General features: G+C 35.2%; 1 protein-coding gene across 3 annotated transcripts in view; it reads right to left on the bottom strand.

The window, feature by feature from the left end:
* LOC145303406 (protein fem-1 homolog A-like) overlaps positions 1–13,580 on the bottom strand; it is a 138,062-nt gene that overhangs the window by 65,847 nt on the left and 58,635 nt on the right. For 2 of the 3 annotated variants that reach the window (XR_013873708.1, XR_013873707.1), the window contains exon 3: positions 3,784–3,897. The exons of the other annotated variant lie outside the window; for it this stretch is intronic. The gene's annotated coding sequence lies outside the window, so the exon portion shown is untranslated. The remainder of the gene's footprint in view (positions 1–3,783; positions 3,898–13,580) is intronic. 3 annotated transcript variants of the gene reach the window in all.

Raw genomic sequence — 13,580 nt, 5'->3', positions numbered from 1 at the left:
AATTTGGAATTTTCTTACATTGTTTACTCATTTTCTTCTTGTTCACTTTCACTACATCTTGAGGTTGCTTTAAATTTGTATTTCATTTTAACATCTTCCGGCCACAAATCACTTCCATTATGTTTGTTTTTTACACACCATATATTACTCTAAAACTTTGCGCACTCTTATAACTTTGGTACTTCATTCACGTAATTTAACTGTTTATTAAGCCCTTCATAAAATTTCTTCTGATCCAGACTAAATAACTTATTCTTTCTTAACTGTTGAGTTCTCTCTTCATATTTCTTATCTTTCGCACTTTTCGCTAGCATTCTTTGTTTGATCTCCTCTTAATTTTAAAGTTTCTTTAATTTTACTTTTCATTTAGTTGCTTGGATTTCCCTGTCTTCCTCGCAACTAGTTGTCCTCTGAATCATCTTGAAAACAAGTTCTTAATTTTTATGCCATCTTTTATTCTTCTTTTCCACCTCGATACATTTTTTATATTATGACGTTCACTTCTTTTCAATCCAAATTGTTCCGCAGCCCAAACATTTCCTGCTATCATCAAATTCTTTGTTGTTGCGATGCTGTTACATCTTACATATTTCATTGCTTCATTTACTTTTTCTACCTGCACTTTCACAGTTGTTCTGTCTAGTTTCTTAAACATGATCGCATCACTTCCTTTTCTTTTCCAATATAATCTCAGTCTTTCAACGACCTCAGTTTCTTCAAGTAACCTATCCTCAGTTTCCCCTTCTTTACTAATAACCTCGTCATTTGTTTCCTCTCCATTTCCTGCCACTTCCTCCACATGTTTCACTGCATTCTCTGTCCTTTTTTCATCGATGCATATCTTCATTTGCCGTATAATCCCCCATTACTTCTGTGCTCACCTGTCTTTTTATCACTCCCAATTCCAGCTCTGATAACCATCAATTCTTCTGTATTGTTTTTGCTTGTTCGCACACGCTCTGTCCCGTTACAACAAAACGTTTCTCGTTTTCTCCAGTCTCTAAACACACATTTTCTGTACCGCTTTATATACTTTCCATTTTCATCATAAGTATGCTGAAGAAGCACTTAATAATTACCGTATTAGCCTTTTTACTCCACTTTATTATACCAGTTGTAAGATGACGGTTATATATACACTTTCTTCACTCAGACTTTGGAATTCCCTTCCTGCTTCCTGATATGCAGTAGTTTAAAGGTAAGGTAAACCAATAATATTTCCTAGGCATAGTCTCAAATAGTAGCCCATTACGTTCAAGTGGCGATATGCCTGGCTAGGGTTTCACGTAATATATATATATATATATATATATATATATATATATATGTGTGATTGCTAAAAGACGTAAGAAATAAATAAGCGTAGACTTACCTACTTTTATCGATGCAATATTTGTCTTAGTTTTCGATATTTATACTAATCTGACACACAAGGACTATATATGAAAACACAGTTAATATTGAAATATTTATATACATTATGTTTATATTTTCTGTTGAAACAATGTCGGGTATATGTAATTGCTCGTTTAAGATTCTTAACAGACTTGCTTGTTTAAAGCGAAAACTAAAGTCACACGCGCTTTCATTTTCTAAAATTGCTCGTCTGTGGAACATAATACCATAAGGCTGTTTCCGGCTGACTACAGTGTGGCCGTTTTCAAGTTCAACCTGAACAGGTTTTGAAGCGCCGTTCTATAAAATAAATAACCTATCAACTTTCCATTACTTCATCCATTAACCCTTATCCTTTAGTGGTACGCTGGCCTTGATGAGCAATGACTGTGTGTCGTGAAATTTGCTTCACGTATCCCAACATTCACGTTATCTTCTTGAGTTTTTGTCATTAAATTTAAACAATATTACGACAAGATGATTACAGTTGGTGATTGTGCAACATTTGTTCCACCATAACTTCTGCAATTCACGGACACATCTTTGGGAAGTATCTCTTTTCACCTTGTTAAGATATACATTTAAGACTCTCTACATATATCTAGGTTATTGCTTTATATTGTATTATATTAGTTGGATATAATCCATTCACTCATCCATGCATACCGACAGATTTGCTACCTGTCTTAGAAAACACCTCCTCGTAAAAATGGATTCTTTTATTGTTTCGTTTATCGCGTGTGTTAAGATAATATAAAAATATTTCCTAAGAGAAATTTCCAGGTGGAACAAATATAGTGCCAACCTGCACACGTTACTGTTTCTGCGATTATCGGAGAACCTCTTTGTTCTCGAGAATAGTGTTACGTTTAGAATCCGTTTCTTAATAGTTACCACAACTACCTGTGTAACATATCGCTGTGCTGGACAAATACAGTAATAAAATTTAGTTTATAAATTCAATCAGCTCATTTTGACATGTCGGCTGGATGCGAGAGAGGTGAAGATTGAACTGGCTGTGTCGTTAGGAATACGATCAACTGCTTTCAGTTCCGAAAGAACACTCTAACGCTTTTGTCCAAGTCCTCTCATTTTATTAACGCGCAGTGACCCTTTTCCAGAGATTTGTAATTCATTAAATATAATTTTCTTTGTTCTGTTGTTCTATTTGGCCACACAACCTCTTATTCAGCGACCATTGCTGACTCGAGTTGAATAACTAGGACAACCCCTTCATTCTTTTATCATCATGCTTGGCCCCGCTTATCTAACACCTGTAAATTATAAAGCAATTAGGATTGAAAGTTTATTTCTTTAGACCGACTTTCTTCTATCTATGCCCATATTAACAGGGTATTCCCGTGAAGGGCGTGGTCCTTCATCAAGCACAAACGACCATTCATTATAGATAGGCAATATCTCACGCAGCGGATAGTGATGCACAGAAACCCAAAATATAATACTGTTGCGTAAATCAAGTGGCAGAGAATAGCAGGAAGATCTGACTAAGTGTAGGTGTTGATTAACCTTTATATATTGTGTATGCGCATACACCAATCTCAATTATTACAATATATATTTCCATTTGTTAGGTCGACGTCGGGAAAATATAAGATATTGCGCTAAGTCTACAAAGGACACAGCTTATGAAATGGCGCCTCGCACAGATTGCAGGCACGCCAAAATATTAGTTTGAAAATCCCTATACATTCGTAATTGGATAGAAAGATTGGATTGGGCCAGTTGCAAATTGGTTCAGCGTCTCGCTGCTGACAAGCTTTGATTTGATAACAGAACAAACTGCCGATTTGCTTCGCCGATAAATCTTGTATGGACAACGTTTGTTTAGTTAGACACGAGGTTTAAGGGGGAAAAAGGGGGATGTAAAAATAATAAAACTGATGGAAAATAATGCTTTCTGTATTATTATATTTATATATTTCTCCATGCAGATTGAGAGAAGTGAAACGAGACACAGAAAAATGAGTCAAAATAGAAAGCAGGCGACCAGAGCGAGAAGCAATAATAGCAAAAAAGAATAATAAATAAATAAAAGAAACGAGCAGATGGGCAACACACAATTTGATAGAAACAAAAACAGATAAAAAATACATGAACGAACATACAGAGCACGTAAACAGATTTCTTTCTCTTGCTTTTACATATATATATATATTATGTATGTATATATATATATATATATATATATATATATATATATATATATATATATAAATATATATATATATATATACAGTGGGGAAAATAAGTGTTGGACACATACCATTATTCTTTATTTAACACATATTTCATGCAGCGAATGACGCGAAAATTTAACAAGAAATAATTACTAATTTAACAATAACAAATAACTTTAAAAATTGAAACCTTTTTATAATTCAATAACTTGAGTGTTATTTCTTCCGCCCGTCACATCAATAATTTCCTGGGTAAGGTTGACACTGTTGTCCAAACTTCCTGTTACATGATAAGGGCTGTCCCCTGTTCATGTAAGTATAAAAATAGAGAGATTAGTTAAAATGGAAATAAGAGAAAGCAGAAATCGAACCCTGGACATAAGTTTTAAAGAACAATAGGTTTAAATGGAATGTCCAGTAAATTGTTAATTCGGATGAAATAAATAATAAATAAACTATTCAATTGTTAAAAGAATGTGGATAATAAAATATGGTTAAATAAATTAGATATGTAGGTTAAATTCCTTTGTGGAAACAACACAAGAAAAATAGGTTATTGGGAAATCAATGTCGAAAACGTGCAAAGTCGCGCATGTTGAAACACGTGAATTTTGCTCACGTGGCCGGGATGCATGGAGTTCTCAATATAGGAGGTGGGAGTTAGTTGGTCGTGGAGACAGTCAAAGAGAGTCAGAGACAGTCAGGGGAGACAGTCAGAGAGACAGTCAGGCGAGACAGACAGGCGGACGTCTGAAGCGAGACGTCACTTCAGAAACTAAGATGTGAAACTTTGAGTTCTTAATGAGGGAATCCCGACCGGTCGTATTAAATAAATTCATCATGTGTTTTGGATAAAGCTAATCTTTGTGTTTGTGATTTCTACAAAAAGGTAAATTGTATTGTTAATATATGTCTGTGTTATAAAATGTCATTACATACACATCTCTCTCTCTAAGATACAACATCATATGTAATAAGACAAGAACTCTCACTAAGACTCATATCATTACTAATAAGAACTCACGTAACATACGCGCACAAGTGGTATCGTCTAATAATAATAATAAAATCTATATAACAAATCTCAATTTGGTGTTCGTGAACCTTTTGCATCAGCGATGCAGAAACCGAACCTGGGGTCGATACCACAAAAAAAAAAGAAAAAAAAGAAACACAACGTTTTAAAGGGGTCCAACATAATTTAAAAAAATAAATAAATAATACTACGGAAAAAGAAAAAAAAAAATTACACGATCACAGAAATGCGAAGAAAAAAAAATGATGAAAAAAAAAATGATGAAAAAAAAAATTTGAACATACACGCACACAGAGAACAAAAGATACAAGAAATATTAAAAAGAAAAAGAAGAAAAGGCCGATATGCCGTAAAAAGAAATTCGTAGTAATGGAAAAAAATAGTAAACAAGTCACCATGCGTAATTCATTGATAAATGAATTGGTCTGTTAAAAAAAACACACACACACACACACATACACGCGAATGCAGAGATTGTGTAATCCATTATTGTTTTGAAATTTGTAGAAGTGTCATTAGAAAATGTGTGTCAATATGAAATCGTTTGGACGAATTGTTGAATTTAATCTGTCAAAACAGGAATTTTTCAAAGGTCGCATGTACTTTTTGAAACAGGTGTAAATTGTTGGAAATGCATTTTGTGTTCATAGTGAACTTTTCGGCTTTTTGTGTACATTTATTTTGTTTTTGGAAAAAAAAGGGACAGTTGTTTTGGACAGACTGTTGAATTGTTGTTTGTTACAGATGATTTTTTTTGTTGTTAAAAAAAAAGTTATAATTGTTGCAAAATGTTTAAATGTATTAAGGTATTTTTTGTTTGAAAATGTTTTTATGATGTTGAACAAATATTGTAAATTGTCTTATGTATGTAATGTTATGATTTTCACAGCAAGAATTCAAAGTTATCCGTAAATATACATTAAATTAAAATGATCTAGTAGAAAATAAGTTAAGACGTATGGTTGGCTTACAGATTCAGTTAGAATTTTAGAAGGGGGACAAGAATTAAAATTACGTAAACGGGCATTTGGAGAGTTTTTAGATGTGATACGCCGTAAGAAAGATGTTTTGTTTTAGCATTTGGTTTTGTTGTTTTTTTTAGAGATCCTAAAATGTTTTCTCCAAGAAAAGTGACTTGGTAGGGATTGATAAGCACAAGAAGTGCCCCTATACGAAAAATTTGGGAACCTGGTTAATTAAGTGCTTAAAATAAGCTGGTTGCACGTAAACGACTCCAAGCAAAGTAGTAAATAAGTCTTGGCTTAGTTAATAAACAGGCGTTGGAAAGAATACGAAAATTCTTAAGGGGACCAGTAAACCGATGAGAGGTAGTCCCGAGGCAATCACATATAGCTTAATGAAGTAAGAGACAGGCAAAAATATGCCGTAGATTACGTAAGAAAGATATAACCTTGTATTTTTTTTTAGAGAAGCATGAATGTGGGATATATCTGCTGGATCTTGGAAGCCCTGGTGAGAGAAAAGAAAAATCACAAAAAAATCGGGCAATTAGATAGAATTTAGGCGCAATTAAGTTGTTGGTCGCAGGAAACGTGTTAGTTAGTTAGGGGTGATATTTCTAAATCCTCGTCGAAGTTTCAAGAATCCAAGCAAGGAAATCCGAGTGAATCCGTATGAGAGAAAAAAAAGGTATATCTTAAACTTCTGAAGCCAACCACAAAGATTTAAGTATATGAGCTTTGGTATGTCCCGTATGAGATAGTTATAGAATAAAAAAAAACAAAACAAAGCCATACTTGATAAGACTAAACATGCGGAAAGAGAGATCAGAACACTTTTGAGACGAAGGAAGTCGTCCATTTCGAGAAAGGTGAAAACCTCTAGTCTGCGGCATATGGGTGGCTGGAAAATAGCTGATGTGTATCATAGGTAAATATCCTACACCCAAAAAGTAAATGCCACAAAGATCAGAAAGGTCCTGATCTTATAAAAAAATAAATAATTGTGAAGTCGGCTGTGAAGGGCTGACTGAAAGAGATTTTTTGTGTGTGTTTTTTAGCCTGATCTTTCTAGCCGTGTGGTTGTGTAGATGTAGATGTAAAAATAAAAAAAATGTACTAAAGTTAAAAATGCATACATTTTTTTTGTGTGAAATATGGAAGGGGGGGATGTTACATGATAAGGGCTGTCCCCTGTTCATGTAAGTATAAAAATAGAGAGATTAGTTAAAATGGAAATAAGAGAAAGCAGAAATCGAACCCTGGACATAAGTTTTAAAGAACAATAGGTTTAAATGGAATGTCCAGTAAATTGTTAATTCGGATGAAATAAATAATAAATAAACTATTCAATTGTTAAAAGAATGTGGATAATAAAATATGGTTAAATAAATTAGATATGTAGGTTAAATTCCTTTGTGGAAACAACACAAGAAAAATAGGTTATTGGGAAATCAATGTCGAAAACGTGCAAAGTCGCGCATGTTGAAACACGTGAATTTTGCTCACGTGGCCGGGATGCATGGAGTTCTCAATATAGGAGGTGGGAGTTAGTTGGTCGTGGAGACAGTCAAAGAGAGTCAGAGACAGTCAGAGAGACAGTCAGAGAGACAGTCAGGGGAGACAGACAGGCGGACGTCTGAAGCGAGACGTCACTTCAGAAACTAAGATGTGAAACTTTGAGTTCTTAATGAGGGAATCCCGACCGGTCGTATTAAATAAATTCATCATGTGTTTTGGATAAAGCTAATCTTTGTGTTTGTGATTTCTACAAAAAGGTAAATTGTATTGTTAATATATGTCTGTGTTATAAAATGTCATTACATACACATCTCTCTCTCTAAGATACAACATCATATGTAATAAGACAAGAACTCTCACTAAGACTCATATCATTACTAATAAGAACTCACGTAACATACGCGCACAAGTGGTATCGTCTAATAATAATAATAAAATCTATATAACATTCCAACTTCCAAACTTCTGTATACGTAACGCACCTTCTCTCAACTCCAAACGAACTTCTGCTAATTCAACTTATTTCTTCGAAATCTAACTTCCAAATGAACGTCCCTCTAAAAATCAACCCTCTTTTATCTCCAACCAGGGGCATCTCATTTGCATATCGGGTGGTCACATTGCAGGCATATAAAAAGATAAGGCAATCATTTTTGTTTCTTTCTTCTTCCTTCATTTCATTCCACGACCGACCCGTTGAATTATGTACACGTGCTAGTTAGGTAAGTCGCATGTTTCCCTACACTCACCTCCTGATCTCATGATCACACACATGGCCGAGGGACAGTCGTCTTTGTCGGGTATTTCTTCGAAGAATCGGGGGAAGCACTTCCTCATTGCCATCTTTCTCATTACAACCGTTATTGCCACCAGTCTGTTCCATTATCCCCTCTTGTGGTTGCCTATGCGGTGTTTCACAATCAGGGCAAGGGGGCAGTATCCATCTTTGTCGAATCGAAGGCATCACTTACTCGCTTCCATCTTCCTCAGTATGTTCCATCATCCCCTCTCGTGGTGCTATAGGTGGTGTTTCACAATCACGGCGGGTGGCAGTATTCATCTTTCTCGGGTACTTCGATGAGGAACTGGTGGTATTACTTCCTCATGTCCATCGTCCTCATCACTATTGCCACTAGTATATTCCATCATTCCCTCATCTGGTTCTGTAGGTAGTGTTTCTATGCTCACCTGTAGGGGCAGTAGGCGATCAGGATCATCCCTGAACTGTATGTGATCTTCCTCATTATCCTCAGAATCAGAAGAGGTATAACAGAGGTGGATATCTTTTACATGACGTGGTACACCATTAATCAACATGGTCTGAGGACTTATGATTTTGTCTATTTTCCTCTGCAAAATTTTACAGTGCCCCCAGCATTTGTGGGTTTTACCCAAACACGGTCTCCCACTTGGTATGGTGTATTGACAACGCTAACCACTGATGGTGTGACATCAATTCCTTTTATACGCTGTTCATAGCGGTAAATCCCATTAGCTAGTGCTGTTTCTGGTGTTGCATCGTCCTTTGGTGTCACATTATACCAGTACACAGCTTCTGGAATAGAACACTGTGTCCTGGCCGCAATTATGTTAATGGTGCGGTGACACCGCTCTGCTATACCGTTACCTTCGGGAAAATATGAACATCGGTAACGCATTCTAATCCCCATTCCTGCGTAAATTTCTGAAATTCTTGACATTCGGGGCACCACGTTAAAAAAAGACAGCTCTCAACTGTCGTATAATGCTAGATGCATCCTGTCGTGTACACAGGCGCCATATCGTGAAACGTGTCGGACCACAATCTGTCAAGGTCAAAAAATGCTTGCCCTTATAATGCGTTACGTCCATTCCTACTTGATAACAGTTGTCCTCCACCTCAAGCTTCCCTTTTTGCCATTGGGACGGTGCCGGATCAATTCGCTGACACTGTTTACACGAGCGTACAGCTGCCTTGATTGATGCTCTTGTAGTTGAAGGACGCAATCTTCGGACAAAATATGTTGTCCTCCGAATTCCGGGATGTCCACTCTGCTGATGTATTCTACGTATCTGGTCAGGTGTTAATTGATATGTTATGGCCGCGCATGTCTGTTGTCGAGGATCAGATCCCTGCCTCATTACATCAATCCATCTATTTGGTTCTCTAATCAAGCTATCAGCCCAATTCTGCATCGATGAAACTAAGGTAATGTCCACCTGCAAGCTGTATTCGTCAACTATACGCTTTATTATTGCCAGTCTCCTTCGTACTAGCATCTCACTTGCAGCTCTAGTCTTAACTCGAGCCTTTCCAGTCAAGGTGTCGGTCAACCAGTGGTAAACACACAACGAGTCAGTGTGGAGATGCATAACCTTAGCCTACCATTGCAATACAAGATTAAGCCCTTTTAACGTGGCATCAAGTTCTGTCAAATTTATATGCTGGGAATCATTTTTCGGATTCTTTTGTTATGCATTAAAAGGTTAAAATTTCTAAAGTTTTTTGTTATTGTTAAATTAGTAATTATTTCTTGTTAAATTTTCGCGTCATTCGCTGCATGAAATATGTGTTAAATAAAGAATAATGGTATGTGTCCAACACTTATTTTCCCCACTGTATATATATATATATATATATATATATATATATATATATGTATATATATATATATATATATATATATATATATATATATATATATATATATATATATATATAAGCAAGAGAAAGAAATCTGTTTACATGCTCTGTAAGTTCGTTCATGTATTTTTTTTAATCGTTTCTTGTTTCTATCAAATTGTGTGTTGCCCATCTGCTCATTTCTTTTATTTATTCTTTATTTTTTACTATTATTTCTTCTCGCTCTGGTCGCCTGCTTTCTATTTTGACTCATTTTTCCGTGTCTCGTTTCACTTCTATCAATCTGCATGGAGAAATATATAAATATAATAATACAGAAAGCATTATTTTCCATCAGTTTTATTATCTTTATCCATAAGGCGGGGCAAATACTGTAACCAGGGCCCGGAAAGCATCATATTCCACATCGTAACCTGAGAAAAGTACCCTAACGACAGCGTATCTCGGGGTTCTAGTGTATCTATCTATCAATCTGTCTGTCTGCCTTTTTGTCTGCCTGTCTCTGTCTCTGTCTATCTCTCTCTATATATATCTCTCTCTCACTCTCTCTCTTTCTCTCTCTCTCTCTCTCTCTCTCTCTCTCTATATATATATATATATATATATATATATATATAGTAAGTTATGAAAATATTTATGGCAATTAAACGACACAGATTTTTCCGTGTTTCATAACATAAAAGAGTAATCTATTACAAAATCAAGCAGACAAACACAATGTTCAACAAAACACCCGAAAGCGATTGCATTGTACTTGAATTGGATGTCTTATATGACGAGTATTGAGACTATATAGAAAAACAAATTCTGGAGAACAAATAGTCATTCGTTTATATGGTGCCACACCTTTAGAACATCTTCATTTTACTTCGCATTAAATAGCTCAGCAAAAGGGGGCTATAAATAATTATTTAATGATAAATATTTGATTATTATCGGCACCCCCCATGTATATATATATATATATATATATATATATATTTATTTATTTTTTTATTTTTTACTATAATAATTAAATACCTACAGACACTAGTGTTTCATACTCTCGGGATTCTTCAGTGCAGGGTGTCACAATTACTACCAGTCGAACGATTCGAACCCCGCGACACGAGACATCTCTGGCTCGATTAGCGGAGGCCGTATCCATTCGGCTACCATTAACCGTGTGAAATAGCGTTGAATTTTAAACATTTTAATTTAAATGTTCATTACGTCAGACAGACAGTGATCAAATCGTTATACGATGATCTACGCATAAGAGCTTAATTGACAGACTTACATATATATATATATATATATATATATATATATATATGTGTGTGTGTGTGTGTGTGTGTGTGTGTGTGTATAAGGAATGAAAAAATACCAGCGGTGGTTGACGTTATGTTTTAAGAAAAATAGAAAAACCGAATGAAATTATTAAAAAATCAACGTTTCGTCCTTATTTCAGAGGACATCTTCAGGATAATTGAAAAGAATGTAAGAAAAGAAAAAGTCAGAAAAATAAAACAAATACCTCACTATTAAACAGACATCTTTTCATTCCCACCCACACCAAAAATACAAAAATCTACGACACTCTTAATAGACTTGGTTTTCACTTGATACAAACAACTTCCTCAACCATAAAACAGACATTAAAAACTACCAAGCACTCTCCCCAAACCCTCACATCCGATGCCGGTATATATTCCATCCCATGTAACAACTGTCAACAAGCGTACATAGGTGAAACAAACCGAAAATTGAAATTAAGACTTAACGAGCACAGAAGAGATATAAGGAATGGTAGCGCCCTAAATGCACTCTTTTGCCATTGTGCAGAACACGATCACTCATTTAATTTAGATCAAGCGAAAATTATTAAATACGTGATAGATAGAGCTAAAAGAAGACTTTTAGAATCAGCACTAATATTGAATACTAATACTATTACGCAAAGAAAAGGCTTCTACTATTTAACCCCTAGCATAGGGAAAATAATAATCAAAGAGCAAGGTATCAGGGCGGATCCTGGCTAGCCGTTTTTCCTTGAATGTTTCAGGAAAATGAGTAGGTTTGCAGAAGAAAACAAAATGTACATATTTATTTTAACGAATTTTTAAAAGTGTATATATAGACATCGAACAACCCAACCTTCCCATACGCACACATGTTTGTCCTTCCCGACATGGGTAGGATTCAAAAACTGTCTTTTTCGCACGATCTATGACTTTTTCTTTTCTTACATTCTTTTCAATTATCCTGAAGATGTCCTCTGAAATAAAGACGAAACGTTGATTTTTTTAATAATTTCATTCGGTTTTTCAATTTTTCTTAAAACATATATATATATATATATATATATATATATATATATATATATATATATATATGTGAACAATAGGAATGGTAAATGAATTCACAAAGACTATATATTTGTAAATATAGATTAGTTAAATTATAAAATAAGGGAATACAAACAATTAGTTGGGGGATAGAATGGACTCTTTATGCCTAGGCATTTCGAAGCTTAATGCTTTTCATCAGAAGAGTAGATAAAGATGCTAGGTAACAAAGTGTGGATGCGGCGTCTAGCGTGGGATACTTGTCGAGCTTTATATTGACCCGATAAGTCTCCTCTTATAGAATTAAGCTCAATCTTTTCTTCTAACGCACTAAGCTATATATATAAATATATATATATATATATATATATATGTGTGTGTGTGTGTGTGTGTGTGTATATATATGTATATATATACATACATATATACATACATTCATATATATGTATATACACACACACACACACACACACACACACACACACACACATATATATATATATATATATATATATATATATGTATATATATATATATATATATATATATATATATATGGTAGAACGGTAAAATTGTCCCTCTAGAAAAGACGACATAATTTCATTTCCGTTTACTCAAAACCAGTTTTCTTTTTTGTTGCAAACTATCAGCTAGTTACCCAGTTGTGCACAAATCCCAAGAGCGATAGGCGCCTTCTATCATGTCTGAAAGTGACACAATGTTCAATGAGCAAGATCGGAGATACGCTGCTGTACAACTCATGCTCTCTACCGATCTAAGTTATTAAAAAAAGACCAATGACAGCACCCTCTAAATGCAAATCCGGACGGTTCAATGCTTGAAGGCATAGCTCACCGCATCAGACGACCACGGTTAGGGCCTTTAGTATGGTTTCAAGTGAGAGCCACATCATACCATATGACATCTTCGAAATTGGTTTGAAAGTAAACACCAAAGTGTTCCTGGATTTGCTGAAAAGAGTGGTGATATCCTGGTGCAAGTGACCGCTAGCATATTCTGGATGTGGCATCAGTACTTGGCGGCGGCCCCAGGAGACCCAAACTCGAACCCACCATACTACTTTGTTTGGTCATACATCGAGGACATCACCAACATGACCTCCCACAACGGCAAAGCCAGGCTGATCGACGCCATCCGCCGAGTATTTGTCGAGTATACGCAGTGCTCTCGTCGACGCTTATGGAAAAGATATTCTCCCAGTTCCGAACCCTGTCGAGGCAGTGATTGAGGCTGAAATCGGCTAAATTAAATGGATATAAGCTCTACTACATAATCAAGTTACCCGAATTGATTTTTTCAATGAAAGTGTTAAAATTAAACGGTAGTGTTGTTATATTAGGGTAACACTTATCGTTTACCCCGTACACACACACACACACACACACACACACACACACACACGCATATATATATATATATATATATATATATATATATATATATATATATATATAAGATTGTTGATTTATTTATTTTTATAAGCGATTCTGTAGCACTCTT

Source organism: Euprymna scolopes, chromosome 19, assembly GCF_053919585.1.
Source record: "Euprymna scolopes isolate OS-2025 chromosome 19, ASM5391958v1, whole genome shotgun sequence".
In the NCBI taxonomy this organism is placed as follows: domain Eukaryota; kingdom Metazoa; phylum Mollusca; class Cephalopoda; order Sepiida; family Sepiolidae; genus Euprymna; species Euprymna scolopes.
The sequence above is the reverse complement of the archived record's forward strand: the minus strand, read 5'-3'. Positions and strand labels throughout refer to the sequence as shown.